Source organism: Lynx canadensis, chromosome D1, assembly GCF_007474595.2.
Source record: "Lynx canadensis isolate LIC74 chromosome D1, mLynCan4.pri.v2, whole genome shotgun sequence".
NCBI classification, from domain to species: domain Eukaryota; kingdom Metazoa; phylum Chordata; class Mammalia; order Carnivora; family Felidae; genus Lynx; species Lynx canadensis.
Genome location: NC_044312.2, coordinates 99,802,075 through 99,823,208, shown reverse-complemented (window position 1 = coordinate 99,823,208; position 21,134 = coordinate 99,802,075). Strand labels below are relative to the sequence as shown.

At 40.4% G+C, this 21,134-nt stretch overlaps 1 protein-coding gene across 3 annotated transcripts in view; it reads left to right on the top strand.

Moving 5' to 3' along the window:
• The first annotated feature begins 429 nt into the window (after positions 1-429).
• The window catches only part of CELF1 (CUGBP Elav-like family member 1), a 76,575-nt gene continuing 55,870 nt past the window's right edge, over positions 430-21,134 (top strand). For 2 of the 3 annotated variants that reach the window (XM_030333555.1, XM_030333557.1), the window contains exon 1: positions 430-537. The gene's annotated coding sequence lies outside the window, so the exon portion shown is untranslated. Of the gene's footprint in view, positions 538-16,863; positions 16,883-21,134 lie in introns of those variants that run through there. The other variant, XM_030333558.1, reaches the window with a different exon arrangement.

Here is a 21,134-nt window from a genome sequence, read left to right as displayed (position 1 = left end):
TATGCGCATATTCAGTGCCAAGCTGAGGTCCTCGCCCACCAGGTCATCCAGAACTCCGGTGGGCATGGTGCGCAGAGCCGAGAACTTCAGATTCTCAGGCCAGGTCTTCCCACCCTTCCCTTCGGTAGGGCTCTGAGACAAAGAGAAGCGTCCCGGCAGATCGCCGGGCTGAGGGTTCCGCCCGCAGCCCGGGGGGCTTCGGCGCGCCTGCTTCTCCACTCCCCAGCCCGAGGGGGCGCTGCAGCGCCACTAGCTCTGCTAGCCCTTGCGCCGCGCTCCGCTCGGATCTGCTCTGCGGGCGGCACCGCGGTGGTACGTTCCCTCTCACTGCCCTCCCCCTCCTCCTCTGCCCTCCCCGCCGGTGGTAGGTGCCGGAAGTGCCGCCATTTTGGGGTGTTCTGCTCTGGCGGCAGCGGCAGCGGCGGCGGGACGCGGAGGCTCCCCTGGGACTCGGCCTCAGCAGCGAGGCGGCGGCGGCGGCGGCTGCGGAGGCGCAGGCAGCAGCTGAGGCAGCGGCGGGCTCAGGTGCAGCCGCTGGTGAGTGCGGCCGCCGCGGGTTAACGGGCCGCGAGTGGGAGGGAGGGAGGGAAAAGAGGCAGGAGGGAGGCGCCGCGGGGCGGGTCCGGTCCTGGCGGCCGCGGGTCACAGGGCCCTTCGGGCGCGGCCGCTCTGGTTCCCCGCGCCTCAGGGCAGGTCGGCGATTTCTTCCCGCGTGTCGGGGTCCTCCGCTCTCCGGGTCCGGCCGCGCTTGTCCGGCGCGTGCCCCCGCACCCAGGGAGACCCGCCCTCCTCGTGGCCTTGTCTCCTCTCCCCCGCGCCCTTTGCCTTCACCCTTCGGGCCCCGAGGGCTTCGTCCCCCGCCCAGGGATAGCTCCGTCCTCTTTTTCCGGCCGCCGTGCCAGACCCAGGCTGTCTGCCCGGGACACCCCTTCCCTGCTCCTGTCGCCCCACGTGTTTTTGGTGCCCACCCCTGGAGAGGGCCAGGACCCCTGCCTTTGGGGAGGCAGCCTGTTCTCCTTAAGAGCTTCGAGAGCCCCCCGTTCCCCGCCCCAGATCCGCTAGGGCCTTTGCTCGCCCTCCCCCCACATCAGGTGCTCACCCAGTCGTGGCCTAGTAGCTGGGCTGGAATCTCGCACCCGGGAGCGCGGAGAGCACATTGAAGAGCTTTTTTCTCCGGGGAGCTGGCTTTGGATTTAGAGCCGGTGGTATCTTGGTCGCGATCTTCGGGGCAGGATGTTGTTTTAATTTTTAAGACTATATAGCACAGGCTCTAAGGAGCTTCTTGTTGGTTCAGGTTCATCCTTATAGGTGAGGGGAAGGTGGTGAGATTTTGGTTGGAGCCTGTTTCAGCAAAATGGAATCTTCTTCTCTCCAGCAGAGTTTTAATGCTGTACTTTTATTACTCTCGAGTAAAAAGGGCTGTGTAACAATTCTAAATAGCGGCAGTGTTTTATAATGTCTGCAGTGTAAGAGGTTACACGCTCAGCGAATCCTTTACAGGAACTTCATCTTTTAAAGGTCTTTGAGCTGTCTTTGATTCTCTGTAGATTGGAGAGACTTTAAATGCATTCTTTCACCTTTTCCACAAGTGTTGGGTCGGCTCTTTTCCTCAAGTGTGGCGTCTCTGAGAGTGCCCTGCAAGTTCAGTTTCTCCTTAACGTGCTTGGTGAGGAAGGAGGAGTCTCCACTTGGAAGCACCCAGGGTTCTTTCTCCTTTAATATTAATGAGTCTACTCGGAAAATCATGAAGTTACCATAGCATGCATAAAGTATTGCCAGAGCCCCCCACTCCCCATTCCAGTTTTTATATTCTCCTAGCTTTACTTACAGTATGTGGTGTCTGGTCGTGAAATAGCCAAGATTGAAGCATTGCTGTTAGTAAAGCAAAGCTGGAGCTTTCAGCTGTTGCTTTAACCAGGAAGTTTGTGGTTCCCCCAGTGGCTTATTTCCTCTTGACTGTCCACCACCTGTTTCCATGAAGAATGGCTCCTGGCCCAGAGCATAGGTCTCAACTTGTCTCCAATCATTCATTCTTGTCCATGGGGTTTTCTGGTTCAAAGATGGTATCTCGACTTAAAATCTATTAGCATGTGGGGTTGTTAGAGATAAAATATCTTTTCCAACTCTTTCGCTTTTCAGATGAGGAAACTGAGGCCACCAAAGGTTAAGTGACTTACTTGGCCAAAGTTACATAGTGAGTATTCTTAAAATAGTCTGAACATAGGTTAAAAGCAACAACAACAATATCATGAGCAATAATGCAGATTGCCCTTTAAGATGTGCCAGAATGGGAAGGCCCCTGAGCTGGAAGTTAGAAGGCCTGGGAAACCTTACTTTTGTTAGTTGCTAGCTTGTACAATCTTTAACAAGTCCCTTAACTGTCCTGAGCCTCAGTTTATTCTCATCTGCAAAAGGGAGAAAATAGTGTCTGTCTCCTAGGGTGCTAACTCAGCTTCACTGCAGTAACGTGTGAAAGCGCCTGTGGTGTAAGAGACGGTGAGATTTTGAGCTAGAATGTTTATTTTTCTAAAGATTTCCACTTAATTTTTTTATTACAGAAGCTACAGATTCATTATAAAAAATACAGAAAAGCAAGAAATGAAGAAACTCACCCTTAGTCCCATCACTCAGAGGTGATTGTTAGTCCTTGGTCTTTATCTTATCTTTTTTATGTACTACAGAACTGTTTATTATTTTACCAGAATAAGTTTATCCTGCTCACAGTTTTGTGATGTGTTTTTAAGATTTAATAATATATGATAGTTATGGTTAATAAACACCTTTTAAATGGTGCTGTGAATTTAATAGCTCCAGCACATGTGAGGCCAGTGGATACCCAGCACAGGCACAGAAGAGTTGCTTTTTTAAACGTATGCTGGGCTGGAAGAAGAGAAGAAAAGGAAGGGCAGAGACCTAACATCTATTGTATGGCTACTGTGTAAAATAAATAGTTGGTTGTTTTTTTTTAAGTTTATTTATTTTGAGAGAGGTGTGCATGCATGAGCTGGGGAGGAGCAGAGAGAGAGAGAGAGAGAGAGAGGGAGAATCTTAAGCAGGCTCTGTGCTGTCAGTGCTGAGCCCTGACACAGGGCGCCACCTCTGTCTACCCAATCGTGAGATCATGATCTGAGCTGAAATCAAATTGGATGTTTAACCAAACTGAGCCACCCAGGCACCCACCCCCATTTATTTTTTTTTAAGTTTATTTATTTATTTGTTTTGAGAGAGAGTGAGACAAGGGCAGAGAGAGAATCCCAAGCACGTTCCGTCAGCACTGTCAGTGCAAAGGCCTGCACGAAGCTTGAACCCACAAACCATGAGATCATGGCCTGAGCTGGAGTTGGACACTTAACTGACTGAGCTATCCAGGTGCTCCCCCATTTTTTTTTTTAATAAAGATTTGTTCTCTGCTGCTAAATGTCAAGGCGAATCCTGAATTCTGTCCTCCTTTGTGTGACTGTCACTGCAACTTCTTGAACTTAATTTTCCTGTGAGGCTGGACCTAATAAGGAAGATGGGGGAGGTTAGAAGGTGATGGTGGCGTGTGCCTTGTAAAGGGGGAGAAGACCTGTCACTTGGAGGCCCCATTGAACAAGTTGGAGGAAGTCAGAGCGTAGTCTGACTCTGCTGAAGGCTCAGGGTACTTCCAACAAATTGCTGTTTTTAAACCATGGAATGATAGGATTTGAGTGAGCTATTTCCTAAGCTTTTTCTTCTTTTTTTTTTCTTAATTTTTTTTTTAACGTTTATTCATTTTTGAGAGACAGAGCATGAGCAGGAAGGGTCAGAGAGAGAGAGAGAGAGACAGAATCTGAAGCAGGCTCCAGGCTCTGAGCTGTCAGCACAGAGCCCGATGTGGGGCTTGAACTCACAAACTGCAAGATCATGACCTGAGCTGAAGTCAGACGCTCAACCAACTGAGCCACCCAGGCGCCCTGTCAGCTTTTTCTTTTTAAACAGCTTTATTGAGATACAATTCACATACCATACAATTCAGTGGTTTCGGTCTATTACGTTATTTTTAAAAATTGTGGTAAGATACATATAACAAAAATTTGCCATTTTAACGTATTAGCATTTTTTTAATGTTAAAAAAAAACCCACATAAAATTTACCATTTTAACTATATTTGAATGTGTAGTTCTGTGGCATGAAGTGCATTCCCATTGATGGGAAATATATCTCCAGAACTTTTTCATCTTGGATATCTGAAACTTTATACCCATTAAAATCAACTCTCCTTTTCTTCCTCCCTCAGCCTCTGGTAACCACCAATCTATTTTCTGCTTTTGGATACGTCATATAAGTGAAGTGTATTTTCTGCTTTTGGATACCTCATATAAGTGAAGTGACTGGCTTATTTCACTTACCATAATATCTTTAAGGTTCATCCATGTTGTAGCATGTGACAGGATTTCCTTCCTTTTAAATGCTAAGTAATACTGGGGCACCTGGCTAGCTGGCTCATTTGGTGGAACATGTGACTCTTGATCTTGGTCATGGGTTTGAGCCCCATATTGGGTATAGAGATTACTTTGAAAAAAAGGCTGCTTAATACTCTATTTTATGTATATACCCCATTTTGTTTATTCATCTGTTGATGGACATGAGTTGTTTCCCACCTTTTGGCCATTGTAACTAGTGTTGCTATGAACATGGGTGTGCACATAGCTCTTTGAGACCCTTCTTTAAATTCTTGTAATTACCAAGATAATAGCCAGAATTGGGACTGCTGGATCATATTGTGGTTCTATTTTCAATTTTTTGAGGAACTTCCATACTGTTTGCCATAGTGATTGTACTGTTTTACAGTCCTACCAACAGTGCACAAGCGTTCTAGTATCTCCATCCACATCCTTGCTAACATTTGTTGTTGTTTGTGTGTGTGTGTGTGTTTAAATAGTAGCCATCCTAATGGAGTGTAAACTGATTTTTTTTTTTTTTAAATTGAAGTGTAGTTGATGTACAATATTATTTTAGTTTCCCATGTACAATATGGTGATTGGACATTTATATACATTATTTCATTGTGGTTTTGATTTGCATTTCTCTGATTAATGATGTTAATTGAACACCTTTTCATATGCTTGTTGGCCATTTGTATATCATCTTTGCAGAAATGTCTATCCAAGTCCTTTGCTCATGTTTTAAATCAGTTAACATGATTTTTTTGTTGTTGAGCTGTCATTGTATATTGTGAATATTGATCCTTTATCAGATAGATGATTTGCAAACACTTTTGCCCATGTCTTTTCACTGTTGATTTTGTCTTTTGTCTGTTTTTGCTTTTGTTGCTTATGCTTTTGGTGTCTTATCCAAGAACACTGCCAAGTCTAATGCCATGAAGTTTTCCCCCTATTTTTTCTTCTAGGAGTTTTATAGGTTGTTACAGTTTTAGGTTTTAGATTTAGGTCATTTTAACTTTTTTTTATGAGTACAGTTTAGTGGCATTGAGTACATTCACAATGTTACTCAGTCATCACCACTATTTCTAAAATGTTTTCTTTATCCCAAATAAAAATTCCGTAACCATTAAGCAATAATTCCCCATTCCCTTTTCCTCCTAGCCACTTGGTAACCTCTAGTCTGCCTTCTGTCTCTATGAATTTGCCTATTTTAGGTACTTTGCATAACTGGAATCATAGAATATTTGCCCTTTAGTGTCTGGTTTATTTCAGTTAGCATGATATTTTCAAGGTTCATCCGCGTTGCAGCATGTATCAGGTTGTCATTCTTTTTTGTGGCTGAAGTCTTTCTTTTTTGAGGTCAAGGATTTTTTTTCATCTTGATATTTCACCCTCTTTTGAAGCTCCATAAAGGCTATTGAATTGATTAGAATTCATGCTCTTCATGTGGGTTGCAGTCACAGGGGATGTCCACTGACAAGCACAAATTTCTTGAAAATTCAAACATATGATTGTGCGTAAAAGTGCATAATGGTAACCCAAACCATAGTAAATAGCATCATTTATAATTTCTTGTCTAATTATAATTTCTGATCTTTGAATGTACAGTGTTTTTGGAATATTCTGTTTTGTACAGAAAAAGTGTCACATGAAGGGAACAAGAATAAAGAATAGGCAGATTTTTGCCTTTGCTTTATAAGTATGTAGTGATTTTATTAGAGGTGTGGATTGATCGCCAGGTATTCTGTATTGTATAGAGAAGTTTTTTTTTTATAAGTATGGTATTTAATGGCCTAGTTAGAAAAAATAACACTTTTGGGGAAAGAGCATTTTGAAGTTAATCATAGACTTTCTGGTTTGTTTCGGTACGAACAAAGCTATTCAGGATATTCTCATGTATGAAAGGCTTTCTTTTCTCTTTTTTTTTTTAATTAAAAACAATTTTTTAAAATTTATTTTTGAGAGTGAGGGAGAGGGAGGGACAGAGAGAGGGAGACACAGAATCTGAAGCAGGCTCCAGGCTCTGAACTGTCAGCACAGAGCCCTATACGGCGCTCGAACTCACAAACCACGAAATCATGACCTGAGCTGAAGTTGGATGGTTAACCGACTGAGCCACCAGATATCCCTAAAATAATTTAAGTTTATTTTGAAAGGAGGAGGGGCAGAGAGAGAAGGAGAGAAAAAGAGAGAGGGAGAGAGAATGAATCTGAAGCATGTTTCATACTGTCAGCATGGAGTCCACCCAGCAAGGGGCTTGAACCCACAAACTGAGATCATGACCTCAGCTGAAACCAAGATTTGGATGCTCCACTGACTGAGGCGTAGCCACCCAGGTGCCCCAAGGCTTTCTTCTTAAGATGAACTTGTACTTCTGTCTGTCTCTCTCTCCAAAAATAAATAAACGTTAAAAAATTTTTTTAAAAAAGGCGCCTGGTGGCTCAGTCGGTTAAGTGTCCGACTTTGGCTCAGGTCATGATCTCACGTTTCCTGGGTTCGAGCCCCGTGTGGGGCTCTGTGTGACAGCCCAGAGCATGGAACCTGCTTCAGATTCTGTGTCTCCCTCTCTTTCTGCCCCTTCCCCTGCTCACGCTCTTTCTCTCTCTCCAAAAATAAGTAAACATTAAAAAAAAAAAAAAAAAGATGAACTTCTACTTGCTTTTTGTGGAGGTTCATAACTAATTTTGATCTGCTTGCCTACTTTTCTTCTCTTTGCTTTTTGGACCTAGCTTCCCACTGCATTTTTCTCCTCTCTGGTAATAACGGGGATTTAATATTAGTCCTTGAAGTATGGGATGAACTGGAAGTTTTTTTCAGTAAACTGTTCTCCTAAAGAGATATTACGGTCCTTATAGTACTCAACACGTGGGACTTTAGTGTCAGGGAAGACATTCATACTTTTTCTTCAAACAACATGAAACCATTCTTTTGTTAAAACTATTTCTTGATTCTTGGTTATTTTTAGTAAAAAAAAAAAACTTTATATGAATGAAAGTTTAATAAATGAAGGTTTAAGTGTTTCAGAAATATGCTTTGAACCAGAAATTAAATTCAATGTAGTGTTTCTGAATGGGACTTCTAACAGCCCAAGGTTGCTTGGTGTTAATATAGTCCTGCATTTACCTGCACATTCCTTCATAGAGGTGCTATGGCATGCTGAAATGGTCAAAGAGCAAGTAAAATAGAAACAAGAAATTTGTTAAAACCTGGAGAATTACTCTTCCCATAATTGAGAGTTGATTCTTTGATTTTCTGGTTTTTCAAATGAAAACTTGTGGCTTGAAAGAATGATGTGATTTGAATGGGATTTATAAGCATAGCCTGGGAGGGATAGGTGTGGCTGCTCCAGTCAATGAGTTTAAAAATTGGTACCATCACTGTGTCACCTTTAACATTTCTGGTCCTGTTTTCATTTATTTATTTATTTAAAAAAATTTTTTTTAATGTTTATTTTTGAGAGAGAGACAGAGTGCAAGTGGGGCAGGGGTAGAGAGGGAGGAAGACACAGAATTTAAAGCAGGCTCCAGGCTATGAGCTATCATCACAGAGCTCAATGTGGGGCTCAAATTCATGGACCGCCAAGATCATGACCTGAGCCGAAGTCAGACACTTGACCGACTGAACCACCCAGGTGCCCCCAAATTTATTTTTCATTAAAACATGTTTATTTTGAGAGGGAGTACATGTGTGTGCGTGGTGGGGGAGGGGCAGAGAGAGAGGGGAGAGAATCCCAAGCAAGCTCTGCACTGTCAGTGCAGAGTCTGACGTTGGGCTCTATCCCACAAACTGAGATCATGACCTCAGCCAAAATCAAGAGTCAGATGCGTAACCGACTAAGCCACCCAGTTGCCCCTGTTTTCCCATCTTTAAAATGGAGACTGATACCACCTTGGAATGGTAATGTAAGAATTGAGGTTATTAATGCTAGGCATTGAGCAGTGCCTGGTAAAGTGTTGATAATGTTACTTCCTTTTTTCATCTGTAAAAATGGGCGTATACTTATCTTATGAGTTGGTAACCCAGTTTAGCCAAATCATCACAGTTAAAATGCCTGGCAGTGCCATACATAAACAAGCATTAAGTAAGTTCGTGTTCATTTTGTTTCTCCTTTTGTTGCGTTTACTTGTTTCACATTTTCCTTTGTCTGTAGTGACTTAAGGGATAGGATTGTTTCCTTAAGTCCCAATTTGTGCATCTGAAATGTTTTGCTACACAGGGCATCCTTACCCTTAGAACCTTTTAGCTCATTGCTCCCTGTGGAATACTTGGGTAATGTGGTTTCCTAGATTCATCTTCACTGTCTGTATTTCATATGAGAGTCTGTTGATAGGAGTCTTCTATGTTCATAGAAAACTGAAAAATACAAATGAGTTTATTACTGGATTTGTAATAGGATCACCTGGGTCTCTTTCTAATTAGGTAACTGGTTTTAGGTATGGAGGGAGAGAGAACAGGCTCTGATGCTTAGAGTTGTAATGTAGATGAAAGAGTTAATCATAATCAGGTTAGCTGTTTGCTTTGTGAACTGTGTTGTAGCAAGAATCCTTATCTGAGCTTTGTAATTTGCTAAAGACAGTTTTCTGTGAGGGGTTCTTTGTAATTGTAACTTTGTCCTTGTCATGAAATTGGCTGTTAAAATGTCCTTAAATAGAGGTTTCCTTGTAGAATTAATCAGCAGAACTGTTCTATAGTTGTTTTTTTGTTTATTTTTTTAATGTTTATTTTTGAGAGAGAGAGTGTGAGCGAGGGGCAGAGAGAGAGGGAGACAAGAGAGTCTGAAGCAGGCTTCAGGCTCTGAGCTGTCAGCACAAAGCCTGATGCAGGGCTCAAACTCACAAATCACGAGATATGACCTGATCTGAAGTCGGATGCTTAACCCACTGAGCCACCCAGGCACCCCTCTATAGTTATTTTTTAATCTCTATGTTATGGAGGTAATGAGCATATATCTGTTTATTTAAATTTCTTCAAATTCCAGAACTGTAACATTTTTCAAGAATGTTTTATATCTGTCTTAAAATTCATATTGACTTAACATATTTTTTTCTGCTAAGGAACTCTTTAATTCTTCTAAAAATTTTATCTCATGGGCCAGAGGGATAAACATCAAAATTTAGGCATTGAGACATGGGTGTGTTTTTTTCCTTCATACTTACTGTCGTTTAAAACAAAAAATTTTAAAGTAAGATCTGTGCCTGATGTCGGGGCTTGAACTCCCAACCACAAGATCAAGAGTCACATGCTCCACCAACTGAGCCATCCAGGTGCCCGCGATTTTTTTTTTAACGTTTATTTTATTTTTATTTTTTTAGTTTTGAGAGACAGAGACAGAATGAGCAGGGGAGGAGTAGAGAGAGAGAGAGACAGAATCTGAAGCAGGCTCCAGGGTCTGACCTGTCAGCACAGAGCCTCATGCGGGGCTTGAACTCACAAACCGGAAGGTCATGACCTGAGCCCAAGTCAGACACTTAACCGACTGAGCCACCCAAGCACCCCTGCCCCTGATTGTTTTTAAGATTTTTATACAGAGAACATGAATTTTATAAATATGAAAAGTACTTAAAATTGGACTTTTTTTTCCCCTGAAGGGATGAGAAAGCCTAGTTAGGGGAGACTGTGAGAGTACTATGTATTGGCATTTCAAGCATCTAAGATGTTAGAAAGCATTTTAGCTCTTAGAGCTTTGTGACATTCTAACGTGACCCTCTATCAGCTGACCTTCTCCCCATTTCGCAGGAAGTAGACTCATTTTCAGAACCGCTTTTGGATTGTAACATTTTGATTTCTCTTTTTCTCCACTTAGAAAGTAATGGCAAGCAAGTATAAAGAAAAATGGTGAGTTCCAGTTTAGAGACTGCAGTGAGGTCTGATGGATCGATCTCACTTAATTTTAATATGCCACTTTTGGGGTATGTTCATAGGTGCAGAGTGTGGCTTTAGAAGGAACTGTTAACTAACTTTCTGACCTCCACGGACTGCCAAGTGTTTAAACAGCTATGTTCAGCTTTGACAAAATGGAGTTGAATATCACTTTTTTTCCCTATGTTGAAACTCCACTGAAACTTTATTTTCGAGTTGGGAAATGTCTTTAGTTTGGGGATTATACAAAATGCAGTTTTTTTGGTTTCAAAGCTGTTTAATTTTATAGTGTCATACTTTTAATTTTGGAAGGTCAGTAGTTTCCATTTACATAACCTTGCTACTCTTCAGCAAAAGAATCATTAAATTAGAAACTGTCACCACTTTCTCATTGTTCTTTTACCTTTTTGTTTCCTGTGAGATTGAAGCAAGCTCTTGCAGAGACTGGGAATGTGATATTTTGGTGATAATGTGGGGTAACTAAGAGTCTACAATGAGTAGACCCTTTTTTAACCCAATATTATGTGGACATCTGTTAAGTTTTTGCTAGTTTCTGTTTTGCACAGATCATTTACTGCAGGCTTTTCCCAGTTTCTTTGTGCTTGTAGCTTTTGTGTGTGGAAAACATGCCTCTTTTCTGCTCTAATTCCCTCCCCCCCCACACTACCATCACATGGCTTGGCTAATGTTTCTATCCTGCATGACTTTGTGTGATACTGCCCACTTTACCATACTAGATTGGGTGGGATAGTGCTAGTGAGAAACACCTGTGCTGTCCTTTTGGCTGCCTGCCTGATTTTGAATGCTGTTGTCTGAGCAAGAGTCTTAGGGGTCTGGGGAATGAAAGGAAGTCAGGGTGGTGGTGATGAGCAACTTGACATTGTGTAACTGACATTATCAGCTAGCTGGTTATTACCGCCTATCGAAGCAGTACTGTTTTGTGATCATATAGCCATTTTAAACCTTACAGCAGATTTTCAACAACGATGTTTCACTGGAAGCTGTCTATGTGGTAAAGGACTATTCCTTAGGTTTCTCTTTCTTAGAAGGCTAGGACGAGAGGAATGTGCATTGCATTTTTTTGTCTGTCAGCTCTTTCCTGCTCATGGTTCAATTTCTATTTGTCATTTAGTACATAGCTAACCTTTCTTATGAAGCCTTTACTGTTCATCCATTCCAATACTGTATTATAGGATATTATTTAGTGTTTTATTAGACGCATTTTCTCATTTCAGCAAGATTTTAAGCTTTTTTGAGCATGGAGACTGCTTTATGGCTGAGTGTATTATATAACTTAAAAAAAAAAATTTTTTTTTTTCCTTTAAGCAAGCTCTAGGCCCCAAGGTGGAGCTTGAACTCACAACCCTGAGATCAAGAGTCACATGCTGTATGGACTAAGCCAGCCAGGTGCCCCATGTATTCTATAACTTTTGAGGAGTCAGGCACACAGTCTCTATACTAATTATACTCTGTGACCTACCCCTTCTTGTAACAGCTTATTGGACCAGAGGTGGACACCTAACCCAAGCTGGGCAAATCAGTTTCTCCTAAGAATTTGAGATTGTAACTGAGATTTAAGTCTTTAGGGAACACACGTATCACCTGAATTCAGAGAACTTGAAACATATAAAATCACATTCACAGTCAAGTTTAGGCTCATGATACATCAGGAAGCTGTGAAGGCCAGTCTGTAGGGAGGGATAATTAAGTAGATTCATCCTGAAAGAAGTATAGGTGAGAAATGCATCTCTGAGGAGAGAGGCGGCCATCCACATGCAGAATAGAAACCTATGCATAAAGCTTTTCCAGGTGTGGCTCTGTTATACTTTCTGCCTTTGAGTTCTTTTAAATACTCCAGTATCCTTTCAGTTAATTCCGTTTTGTACTTAGGCTAGTTTGAAGGTTTCTCTTAATTACTGAAACCTTTGAGAAGAGTACAAGCTTTAATATTTCTTAAATATTTTTGAATTTTAGAAGTCAGGCCTAGGATCATGGCTTTTTGGAAGATTGCCCCTTTCCCCACGCAGCAGGTAGCTCCTCCTTTAGGCTCCTTTGAGGTCTTGGCTCCTCTGTAGTATAGACATTCCTCTATGTTGTCACTTTTGGTGTGTAGAGAGTACTTCTCTCTGGTGCTTTGCCAAATTAAGATTGAGGTTTTGTTTTTACATGTTTTTAATGATTGTTTAGTTTATGTAACGTTTATTTGCTTAGATTATTCTTTGCAGCATATATGACTGATCATAACAAAATAATATTGTTATTTCAGATAGGAAACTTAATGGTGGGCCATCATTTTAGAAGAATTTTTTGTGAGGTGTATGGATTAAGTTCATTCTTTTCTAGTTAAGTAACACATTTGTTTTAGTTCTTGATTGTTTCCTCTTGAAGAAAAGTTGATGGACTTGAGTGGAATACAATAATGTGAGTTGAATGGCAGTTGAGACTTTAAACAAAGGGTAATGGTGAGTGGCTGTGTGCCCAGTTGATGGAGTCTGTCTGGTCTGGGCTCAGTTAGTAACTTCATGAATGATCTGTAATAGGAGCATCACAGTGGTGTTTTTCTCTTTGAGAAATGTTAATGAGGGAGAGAGGGAAGCTCTGAGAAAGATAGTTTAATGCTTCCAGTTTTTTTCTTCCTGTGATCATTTGATATTTAAGTTGAAAACCTTTTTTCTGGAAAAATGTAAAATTTCCCTGTAATAATAACGAGCAGGAATTAAAAAGAGACTAGACCCAGCTTTGAAACATGGATTTTCATACAACCAGGAGGGAATGGATTTTCAGAGTAGGAAAAACTGGAAGACGTTATTTCCTATTGGAGGCTAGCCTGATTGTTGTGAATATGTACATAACCAGTGTTACACTTTCATGGAGTGCACATATGATATTGAGCTGAATGCTCTGCATATCGGAAGTCTTACTGTCCATAGTGCTCAGTGGTATTGGGTCCTTGCACAAAATAGAGACTTGATATTTTTAGAGTACTCCATGTCTGGTCGAATGGCACTTTAATTTTACGTTTTGAGATAGTTCAGGGCTGAGGAATAGGAAGAAAATCTTTTAAAACTGAAATTCTGAGAATTTCTTGTTTTTTCAAATCATTGTCTTTTGAAGATAATCAGTACTCAAAGGAGTTTTATGGGAAAAAAAAATTGTAAGCAGCCTTCCATTGAACGACATTAACTTGGGGATGCCTGAGTGGCTCTGTCAGTTGGGTGTCTGACTTGATTTTGGCTCAGGTCGTGATTCCACAGTTTCTGGGATCAAGCCCTGAGTCAGGCTCTATGCTGGTGGGGCGGAGCCTGCTTGGGATTCTCTTTCCCTCCCTTTCTCTGCCCCTCCCGCATGCGTGCTCTCTTGCTCCTAAAATAAATAAACTTAAAAACAAAAAAGACATTAAGTTGGCTAAAATTTGTACTACAAAAGACTTTGTGTACCTCTGTGATCTTGAAACCTCATATTGTATATTGCCTGGACAAAATCAGAAGGCTCCTAGACAACCCTGATTCTGGCTCTGTTTTCTGTAGCTCCAGAGAATTAGAAAAAGAGAATCTGATACTGTTGGCAGCCTGTGCTCTCTTGCTTTTCTGGGCCAAGACATGCATTTAAAAATAAAATCAAGGAGATTGTAAACCAGTAGTAAAAACGAATAAAACACCCAGGAGTTTGCTTCCTCTCATGTCCTGTGGTCTGAGTCTTTTTTAAAGTCTTTAGGCTGGCATTAAACTCATGTGACAAAACTGTACTCTGGGCTTGTTCTTCTGTATTTCCCCTTTGAGATTTATGGGAAATAATGGAAAGACACCATGTTTATTATATATTTATTGTTTTTATCATGTTCTATTTCTGTTTAATAGCCTCTTGATACATTTACAAGTGCAATAATAATAATAAAAGCCTGCAAACTTCTTTACTGAAATCAAGTGCTATTTTTATTTATTAATGTTTATTTGTCTGGTATAACTTTGCTCTTGCCTCAGCAAGATCCAGACAAAGACTTCACTCTGTTCCAGGAAGCGTGCAATTTAGAAAAATGTTTTCTTTTGAATTCTGGCTGTTCCAGCTTCTCCTGTGAACAAACCAGATCCACAGATCAGGTTTGTAAATGACCTGTTTTCTTAAGGTATCTTCTAACAGAACAGGTCTCGGGAAACTGAGTGGCAACACATTTAGCTGGGAGTAGCAGCCCATCTCCCCGAACTACATCCCCTTTGTCCACACACAGCAATTTTGGAGGCAGACTTGGAATTTAAATGTACACTTCTCTGTTCTGGTCCAGTTTGACTTTATAGTCCATTTTATTATATTTTGTGTGTCTGACACATTAAGATTTTTTTTAATGTTTATTTTATTTTTTGAGAGAGAGCGAGCGCGAGCAGGGGAGGGGCAGAGAGAGATGGGGAGACAGAATCCCAAGCAGGCTCTGTACTGTTAGTGCAGAGCCTGAGGTGGGGCTCGAACTGCTGAACTGTGAGATCATGACCTTAGCTGAAACCAAGAGTGTGGTGCTTAACTGAGCCACCCAGATGCCCCTGTATTTGTTTTTATGAATAGGGGAAAGATGAAGACTAGAATATATTTCCTTCTTTTGCAAGACAGAGTCTCTGAAACAGTATCTAATATTTCTTCAGCATTGTATACTATATGGTAATATTTCTTGACGATAGCTTGCTAAAGAAAAATGGAATCAGGCTTTCTGAATTGCCAGATCCAGAACATCAAAAAATGCTTTGACCAAAAAAGAAAAAAAAAGAAAAAAGCCCGCTGGATCCACCCCCAGGAATCCTAGTGGGTCCCCATGGTAACAGCCTCCTTGCTTACAACTTGTCACTGTGTAGCTGTCACTAGAGTTCAGAGAAAAGCCAGTATATCAAGAACTGTGTGGCATTAACTACTCCTTGATAAAATGCTGCTGCATATTTGAAACAAGCCAGAAATAGAAAGTTAAAGGTTTTACTTTCTGTGTTACATTAATTAGATGTTTTAAAAAGCTGCCTAATTATGGTAAGGTGCAGCAGTGGGAAGGTGGTGGGTGGCCGAGGCAGGCATAGGAAGAAGCCATAGGCTCAGAAGGTTAGATTCTTCAGAGATTTTTCTTCTCTAATCCTTTCATTTTGCAAATGAGAGAAGTGAAGTGCTTTACTTTGGTTCACATAGAAGCAGAAACAGGATTCCAGCCCAGGCTTTCTAATTTTTCAGCATACTGTTCTGTCTCCACTCATACCTTGCATTTACCATGCCTCTGTTTTTCATAAATGAAGTCGCAAGTTTCTGAAGTTAGGGAAGGACCTTAGAGGTTATGCAGAGAAACTTTCTACCTAGCAAAGGAGTCCCTTCTGCACCATCTTGGGCAGGTGGCCTCTGCCTCTTCCCTCAGGTGGGGGTTATCTATCTAGTTAGCAGGAACTCCACTGCCTGAGTTCAAAGAGAAGATCGTTGTATGTGGATTTCCCATTTTAAAGCGGTATGCTTTGTTTTTCTCCTCTAATAAAATAGCAGTTGACCATCAGACTCACATGTTTTTCATTAGCCTCTTTATCTCCATTGAAGTCATGCTTGTCAGTCATGACAAGAGAGAGAATTCTTTAAAAGAATTATGTCTTACCTAAACCCTAGAACTTTGAAAAGGTAATGCCATATTTGGAACAATCTGGTCCTTTAATGGTGGGAGGGAAAAGATGATAAATGTTATATTCAGTTTAAATACTTTATAATGTGCTTATTAATAAGATGAAATTGATTATAAGCTGGAGTATCAAAGAGGCCTCAAAGTTTTAAAAACAAAATCAAAACCACATAGGCAAGATGTTTAATATTTTTTGTGGTGCATTTATGAATACTTTTGTATAGAGTAGGTTCATTTTGTATAGAGTAGGTTCATGTAAAATAATAATCTGACCCAATATCGAAAGTCCACCCAGGTGCCCCTATTTAGGCAATTATTAATTATAATACCAAAAAAGGACTTACTTGGTTTGTTTTTTGGATGCCCTGTTGCTTAGTATGCCAGTCATCAAATGCCTCTGTCAGAAAGCGCTTCAGCTTTTATCTTTCTTCTTTCACAATTGCTTAAAAGGTAGTAGTAGGTAAACAGTTAAGATTATTAGCTTGAGGGGTGCCTGGCTGGCTCATTTGGTAGAGCATGTGACTCTTGATCTCGGGGTCACGAGTTCAAGCACCATGTTGGGTGTAGAGCTTACTTAAAAAATTAAAAAAAAAAAGATTATTAGGCAGCTCTTCCTGCCCATGGGTCCTGTCCCTGTCCCCTTTTGCACATCCCTCCCAAAAAAGATTATTAGCTTGAGATTTTTTTTATACCTTTTAAGAAAAGCACATATGCATATTTTCTAAGATATACAGAAATGTTTTCAGTTTTTCATAACACAGATATTTTTTCCTCGAAGAATTTACCATACCTAAAAATGGAGAATTTGGCTCCAAGATTAATTTTCCTTTTTGTCTTACCAGAAAATTAAAGTGAAAATGCTGTTGGCAGTCTTTTGCTGTCTTGACTTCAACACAGTAGAGAATGCTATAATGAAAATGTGGCTGAGTTTTTAATATTCTGGAGTTTCATGACCACCAGCACTTCTTGTTGTGCAGCCAAGGTAATTAAGGTAATCAAATATTTTAGTCATTAGCAGGTGTGGCCTGACTCTGAAAGAAATCTCTAATCCTAGCTTTATCCCCAGTGCCCTTTTCCTTTTCACTGTAAAACATTTATTACTTAGTTGTTCTGGCTCTCAGTTTGACCAGTGAATTTTTGTGTAAAAGTTCATTGTGCAAAGTTTTTGACTAGAAAATATGCCAAGTTATAGTGTAATGAAAGAAACTGTTAGACCTCACATTGATGGGGGAAGGGAGGAGAGACAGACAGATACAGGAGTGGGATGGAAGAAGAGAGAAATGGTGCATCCTTACATCTGGTAGACAAGGCAACTTGAGGTGTTAGGAACCTCAGTGAGGAGAGTAACTTATTTGAGGCATCGAGCTATTACGTGGTAGGACATGGTTGGACTGCGAGTCTACACTCCAAATGCTGTGCCATTTTCCTGCATTTTTCTTGCTTCTCGAGGCCTAGTCTCATGACAGTAATGAAATAACTTATTTTTGTAGCCATTCCTTTTCATGTAGTAATGTAATTTTTAATCATTGAACCAGTAATGTAAATTCAGTATCTTGTTCTAGAAGTTCTTAGCTTTGAGAGAGTTAGAAAAATAACTGCCCTGATATATTTTTTGGTGTACCTTTCCTAAACTGCTTACCGGTTTTCTGATGGAAAAGTGGGAGTAATTTTAGACTTTGTAACAAGTGGCATGGAAATGTGGTTTTAAAGTAGCATTCATGACTTTCAAGTCATTCATGACATCTTCCAAGTTTTTCAAAACAAATGCATGGGTCATAATGAAGTTTCTGTTGGCAGATAGATGGAGGTAACCCTCACAGGTCATTTAATAGATGAGAAAACTGGATGTTACAGCTTTATTTGGTTCTAGGGGACCAAAATGAGACATGATGTGACACAAAAGACTGTCATTTCCCCCCTACCCTCTTCTTAAAGTCTGGTCCCTCTCCCCCAGTTCCCATGCTCCACAGCCATCATTTTGGCTCTGATAATTACTTCTTAATTCTAAACAGCCATATTCCATGAGCTCCTAGAAAAGAGAGAGAAAGAAAACCCCAGTCTCTCCAGGGGACCTTTCAGTCAGTGCCACATTTACCAAGCGGTCTGTCTGGTCTGTGACCATGTCCTCTTTTGTCTGGGCCCACATGAAAGAGTGTCCCAAATGCTATCTTGATATATGTCCTCACTAGCAGTCTTGTTTTTTAAGCCTCCCTTTACAGGTTGATTCACAGTAGGGGAGAGTCATGTTCAGAAACTTTTTCTGATAGCCTGAATTTTCTTGTCTTTTATCTCTTTGCTTCTATTTATGTTCTTTGTACCTCTTCCTTGAGCTTGTGCCTTCTGCATAGTTGACTCTATTATATCATCTTTGGGGCTGCAGAATAAAAGTTGGAAGATTTTAAAGTTAAAGTTCCCAGAATAATGTTGTCGCCCACATTGCACATATGTCACATCTTGAGTTTACTAGTTAACTCTCTAAATATGTGCTTTATATACAGTATGTGCAGTGTGATCACTTAGGTTGCCATGAGAACCTAAAAATTTTAGGCTTAAATTGTTCAGTAACAAACACATACTTGTATTGTCTTAGAGGCTAGTTTTTTCTTTTGTCTGATATACTTTTTACAAATTAAGATATTAGGCAGTGGCCATTCTCATATATTGCCTCTTGCTTCTTTGACTATTCTTCACTTCAGTCTTCCATGTTGTAGTTTTTTCTCTCTACCTACCTCCTATTTCTTTGCTATAGGAATAGAATTAGAAGTAGGAAATTGGGGAGTGCTGGGTGGCTCAGTCGACTAAGCCTCTGTCTTTGGCTTAGGTTATGATTTCAGAGTTTGTGGGTTTGAGCCCTGCGTGGGGCTCTCTGCTGTCAGTGTGGAGCCTGCTTCTGATCCTCTGTCTCCCTTTTGCTCTCTGCCCCTCCCCTGCATGTGCTCACTTTCTCTCTGTCTCTCAAAAATAATAAACATTAAAAAAAATAAGAAGTGGGAAACTGGAAGCTTTACTTTTTAAAAAAGTGCACCTGGTAAGAGAGGAACTATATGGGATATCCCTAACACACCTAAAGAGTTCTGTTTTCATGTAAGCCTCCTGAGATGAGCTATAGTGCTAAAATTTGCTTGGAAACTTTTTTTTTTTTCTTTTAAGCATTGTAATGTTAGCCTATCATCTAAAAACAATTCAGGTTCAGTTTTAATTGGAATACATTTTATCTTAGACTTTTTTTTTTTTTTAACTTATTTATTTTGAAAGAGCATGAGCAATGGAGAGGGGTAGAGAGAGAATCTCAAGCAGACTCCGCACTGTCAGTGCAGAGCCCCGTGCAGGGCTTGAACTCAGGAACCGTGAGTTCATGATCTGAGCCAAAATCAAGAGTTCGATGCTTAACTGACTGAGCCACCCAGGCACCTCTAGACCTTTTTTTTTTTTTTTTTTTTTTTAAGTTTATTTATTTTGAGAGAGAGCACGGGGGTCAGATGGGGAGGGTAGAGAGGGAGAGAGAATCCCAAGAAGTATCTCCCCTGTCGGTGCAGATCCCAGCATGGGTCTCAATTCCATGAACTGTGAAATCATGACCTGAGCCGAATATCAAGGGTCACTTAGCCGACTGAGCCACCCAGGCGCCCTGGAATACGTTATTTTGAGTAATTTCTTGGCCATGGTAACTTGTTTATTCTTGACTGGGTTTAGTCATGAGGACTCCCTTTTTGGACCAGGAAGTACAAGAGGAGATAAAAGGATGTTAGAATGGGGAACAAACTGTATATTGTTTAGTCTTAATCTAAATCTGTTTTGGATCATGGACCCCCCTTTGTAAATCTGGTAAACGTTATGGACCTATTTTCCTATAAATAGAAATAAATAAGTATAGTTGAACAGTGTGGAGATTAGTAGAAAATCCACTTATAACTTTTGATGCCCCCCCAAACTTTACTAATAGCCTACTGTTGACCAGGAAGCTTTACTGATAAAACAGTCAACACATTTTGTATGTTACATGTATCATATACTGAATTCTTAATAAACTAAAGAAAATGTTAAGAACATCATAAGGAAGAGAAAGTACATTTAAAGTACTGTACTGTATCAAAAAAAGTTGCAAGTAAGTGGACTCGTGCATGTCACACCCATGTTCAAGGGTCAGCTGTGTATGAATGCATTTTGCATATATGTGTAAAATTTACACATAATATAAGGGAGTTTATGGAATTCTGTAGGTCTGTGGACCGTAGATAGGGACTCCTGTTCTGGTCCAGTCCCGTTTTTGAGGAAATGGGAAATGAGAAAGAAATGACCAGCCCAAGGCCATAGTGTAGCTGTTTATAGCCATTTTGATTTTGAGGTGGTACTTTATCACTGCTTGGTATATGTAGTTGTGGTCCTTTGAATTGTGTTCTTTATTTTTACTTAGTTGCCTTCACAAGAGGAACCTTGGTAAAGTCTGTAATAGATCATTAAAGCTGTGATCTTACCCAAAAAGTAGCATATTAATCCATAACCAGTTACTCTTTGGAAAATCAAAGTTGCTATAACAAGCTGCTCAGAAAAACTAAATATATAAGCCACTACATACAATTAACAGGTTTTTAATAAAATGTTGAACATTTGCATATCTGTTTTGTTGGACATGAAGGTGCCTCTACTGCTGGAATCCTGTGTTTTCTTTGTCAGTATATTAGATGGTGTGGACAAGGCTCTGCCTTGCACTAGGAGATCTAGGTAGTGGGATTGAGAGATCAAGTTTGCAAGATCAAGTTTGCTGTCCTTTAGCATTCTTTGCTCATCATTACTGTATTACGTACAATGGGCAAAGAGAATTCAAAATTCCAAAACGTTAATTTCCTAATAAAATATATTGGAGCAAGTAATTATGGTGGATATGTTATTATGTCTTAAGAATTTGAAAAGTTTCTTTAGTTTCAAGGACAGTGTGTTGCTGGAGGGTGGGGGAAGCTACCTAGTGTATTTGTTTATTTATGCCCCATAAGCTTAGGCTAATGCGCACATACATACCAGACAATTCAGTGATGGGAAGGAACTGGACAGGGCTCTGTTCTCTGGAATTCTCCTTCATGGTTGGATGACTGGTAGTGTTTTGTAATAAAAAATCTCAGAATGTGTCAGCATGAACATTTCTAGTCTCCACCATACTGTTTTCCTGTGGCAGGTGTTTTGTGTTTTTTCCCCTTTTATTTATTAAAAAAATTTTTTTTAATGTTTATTTTTGAGGGAGAGAAAGA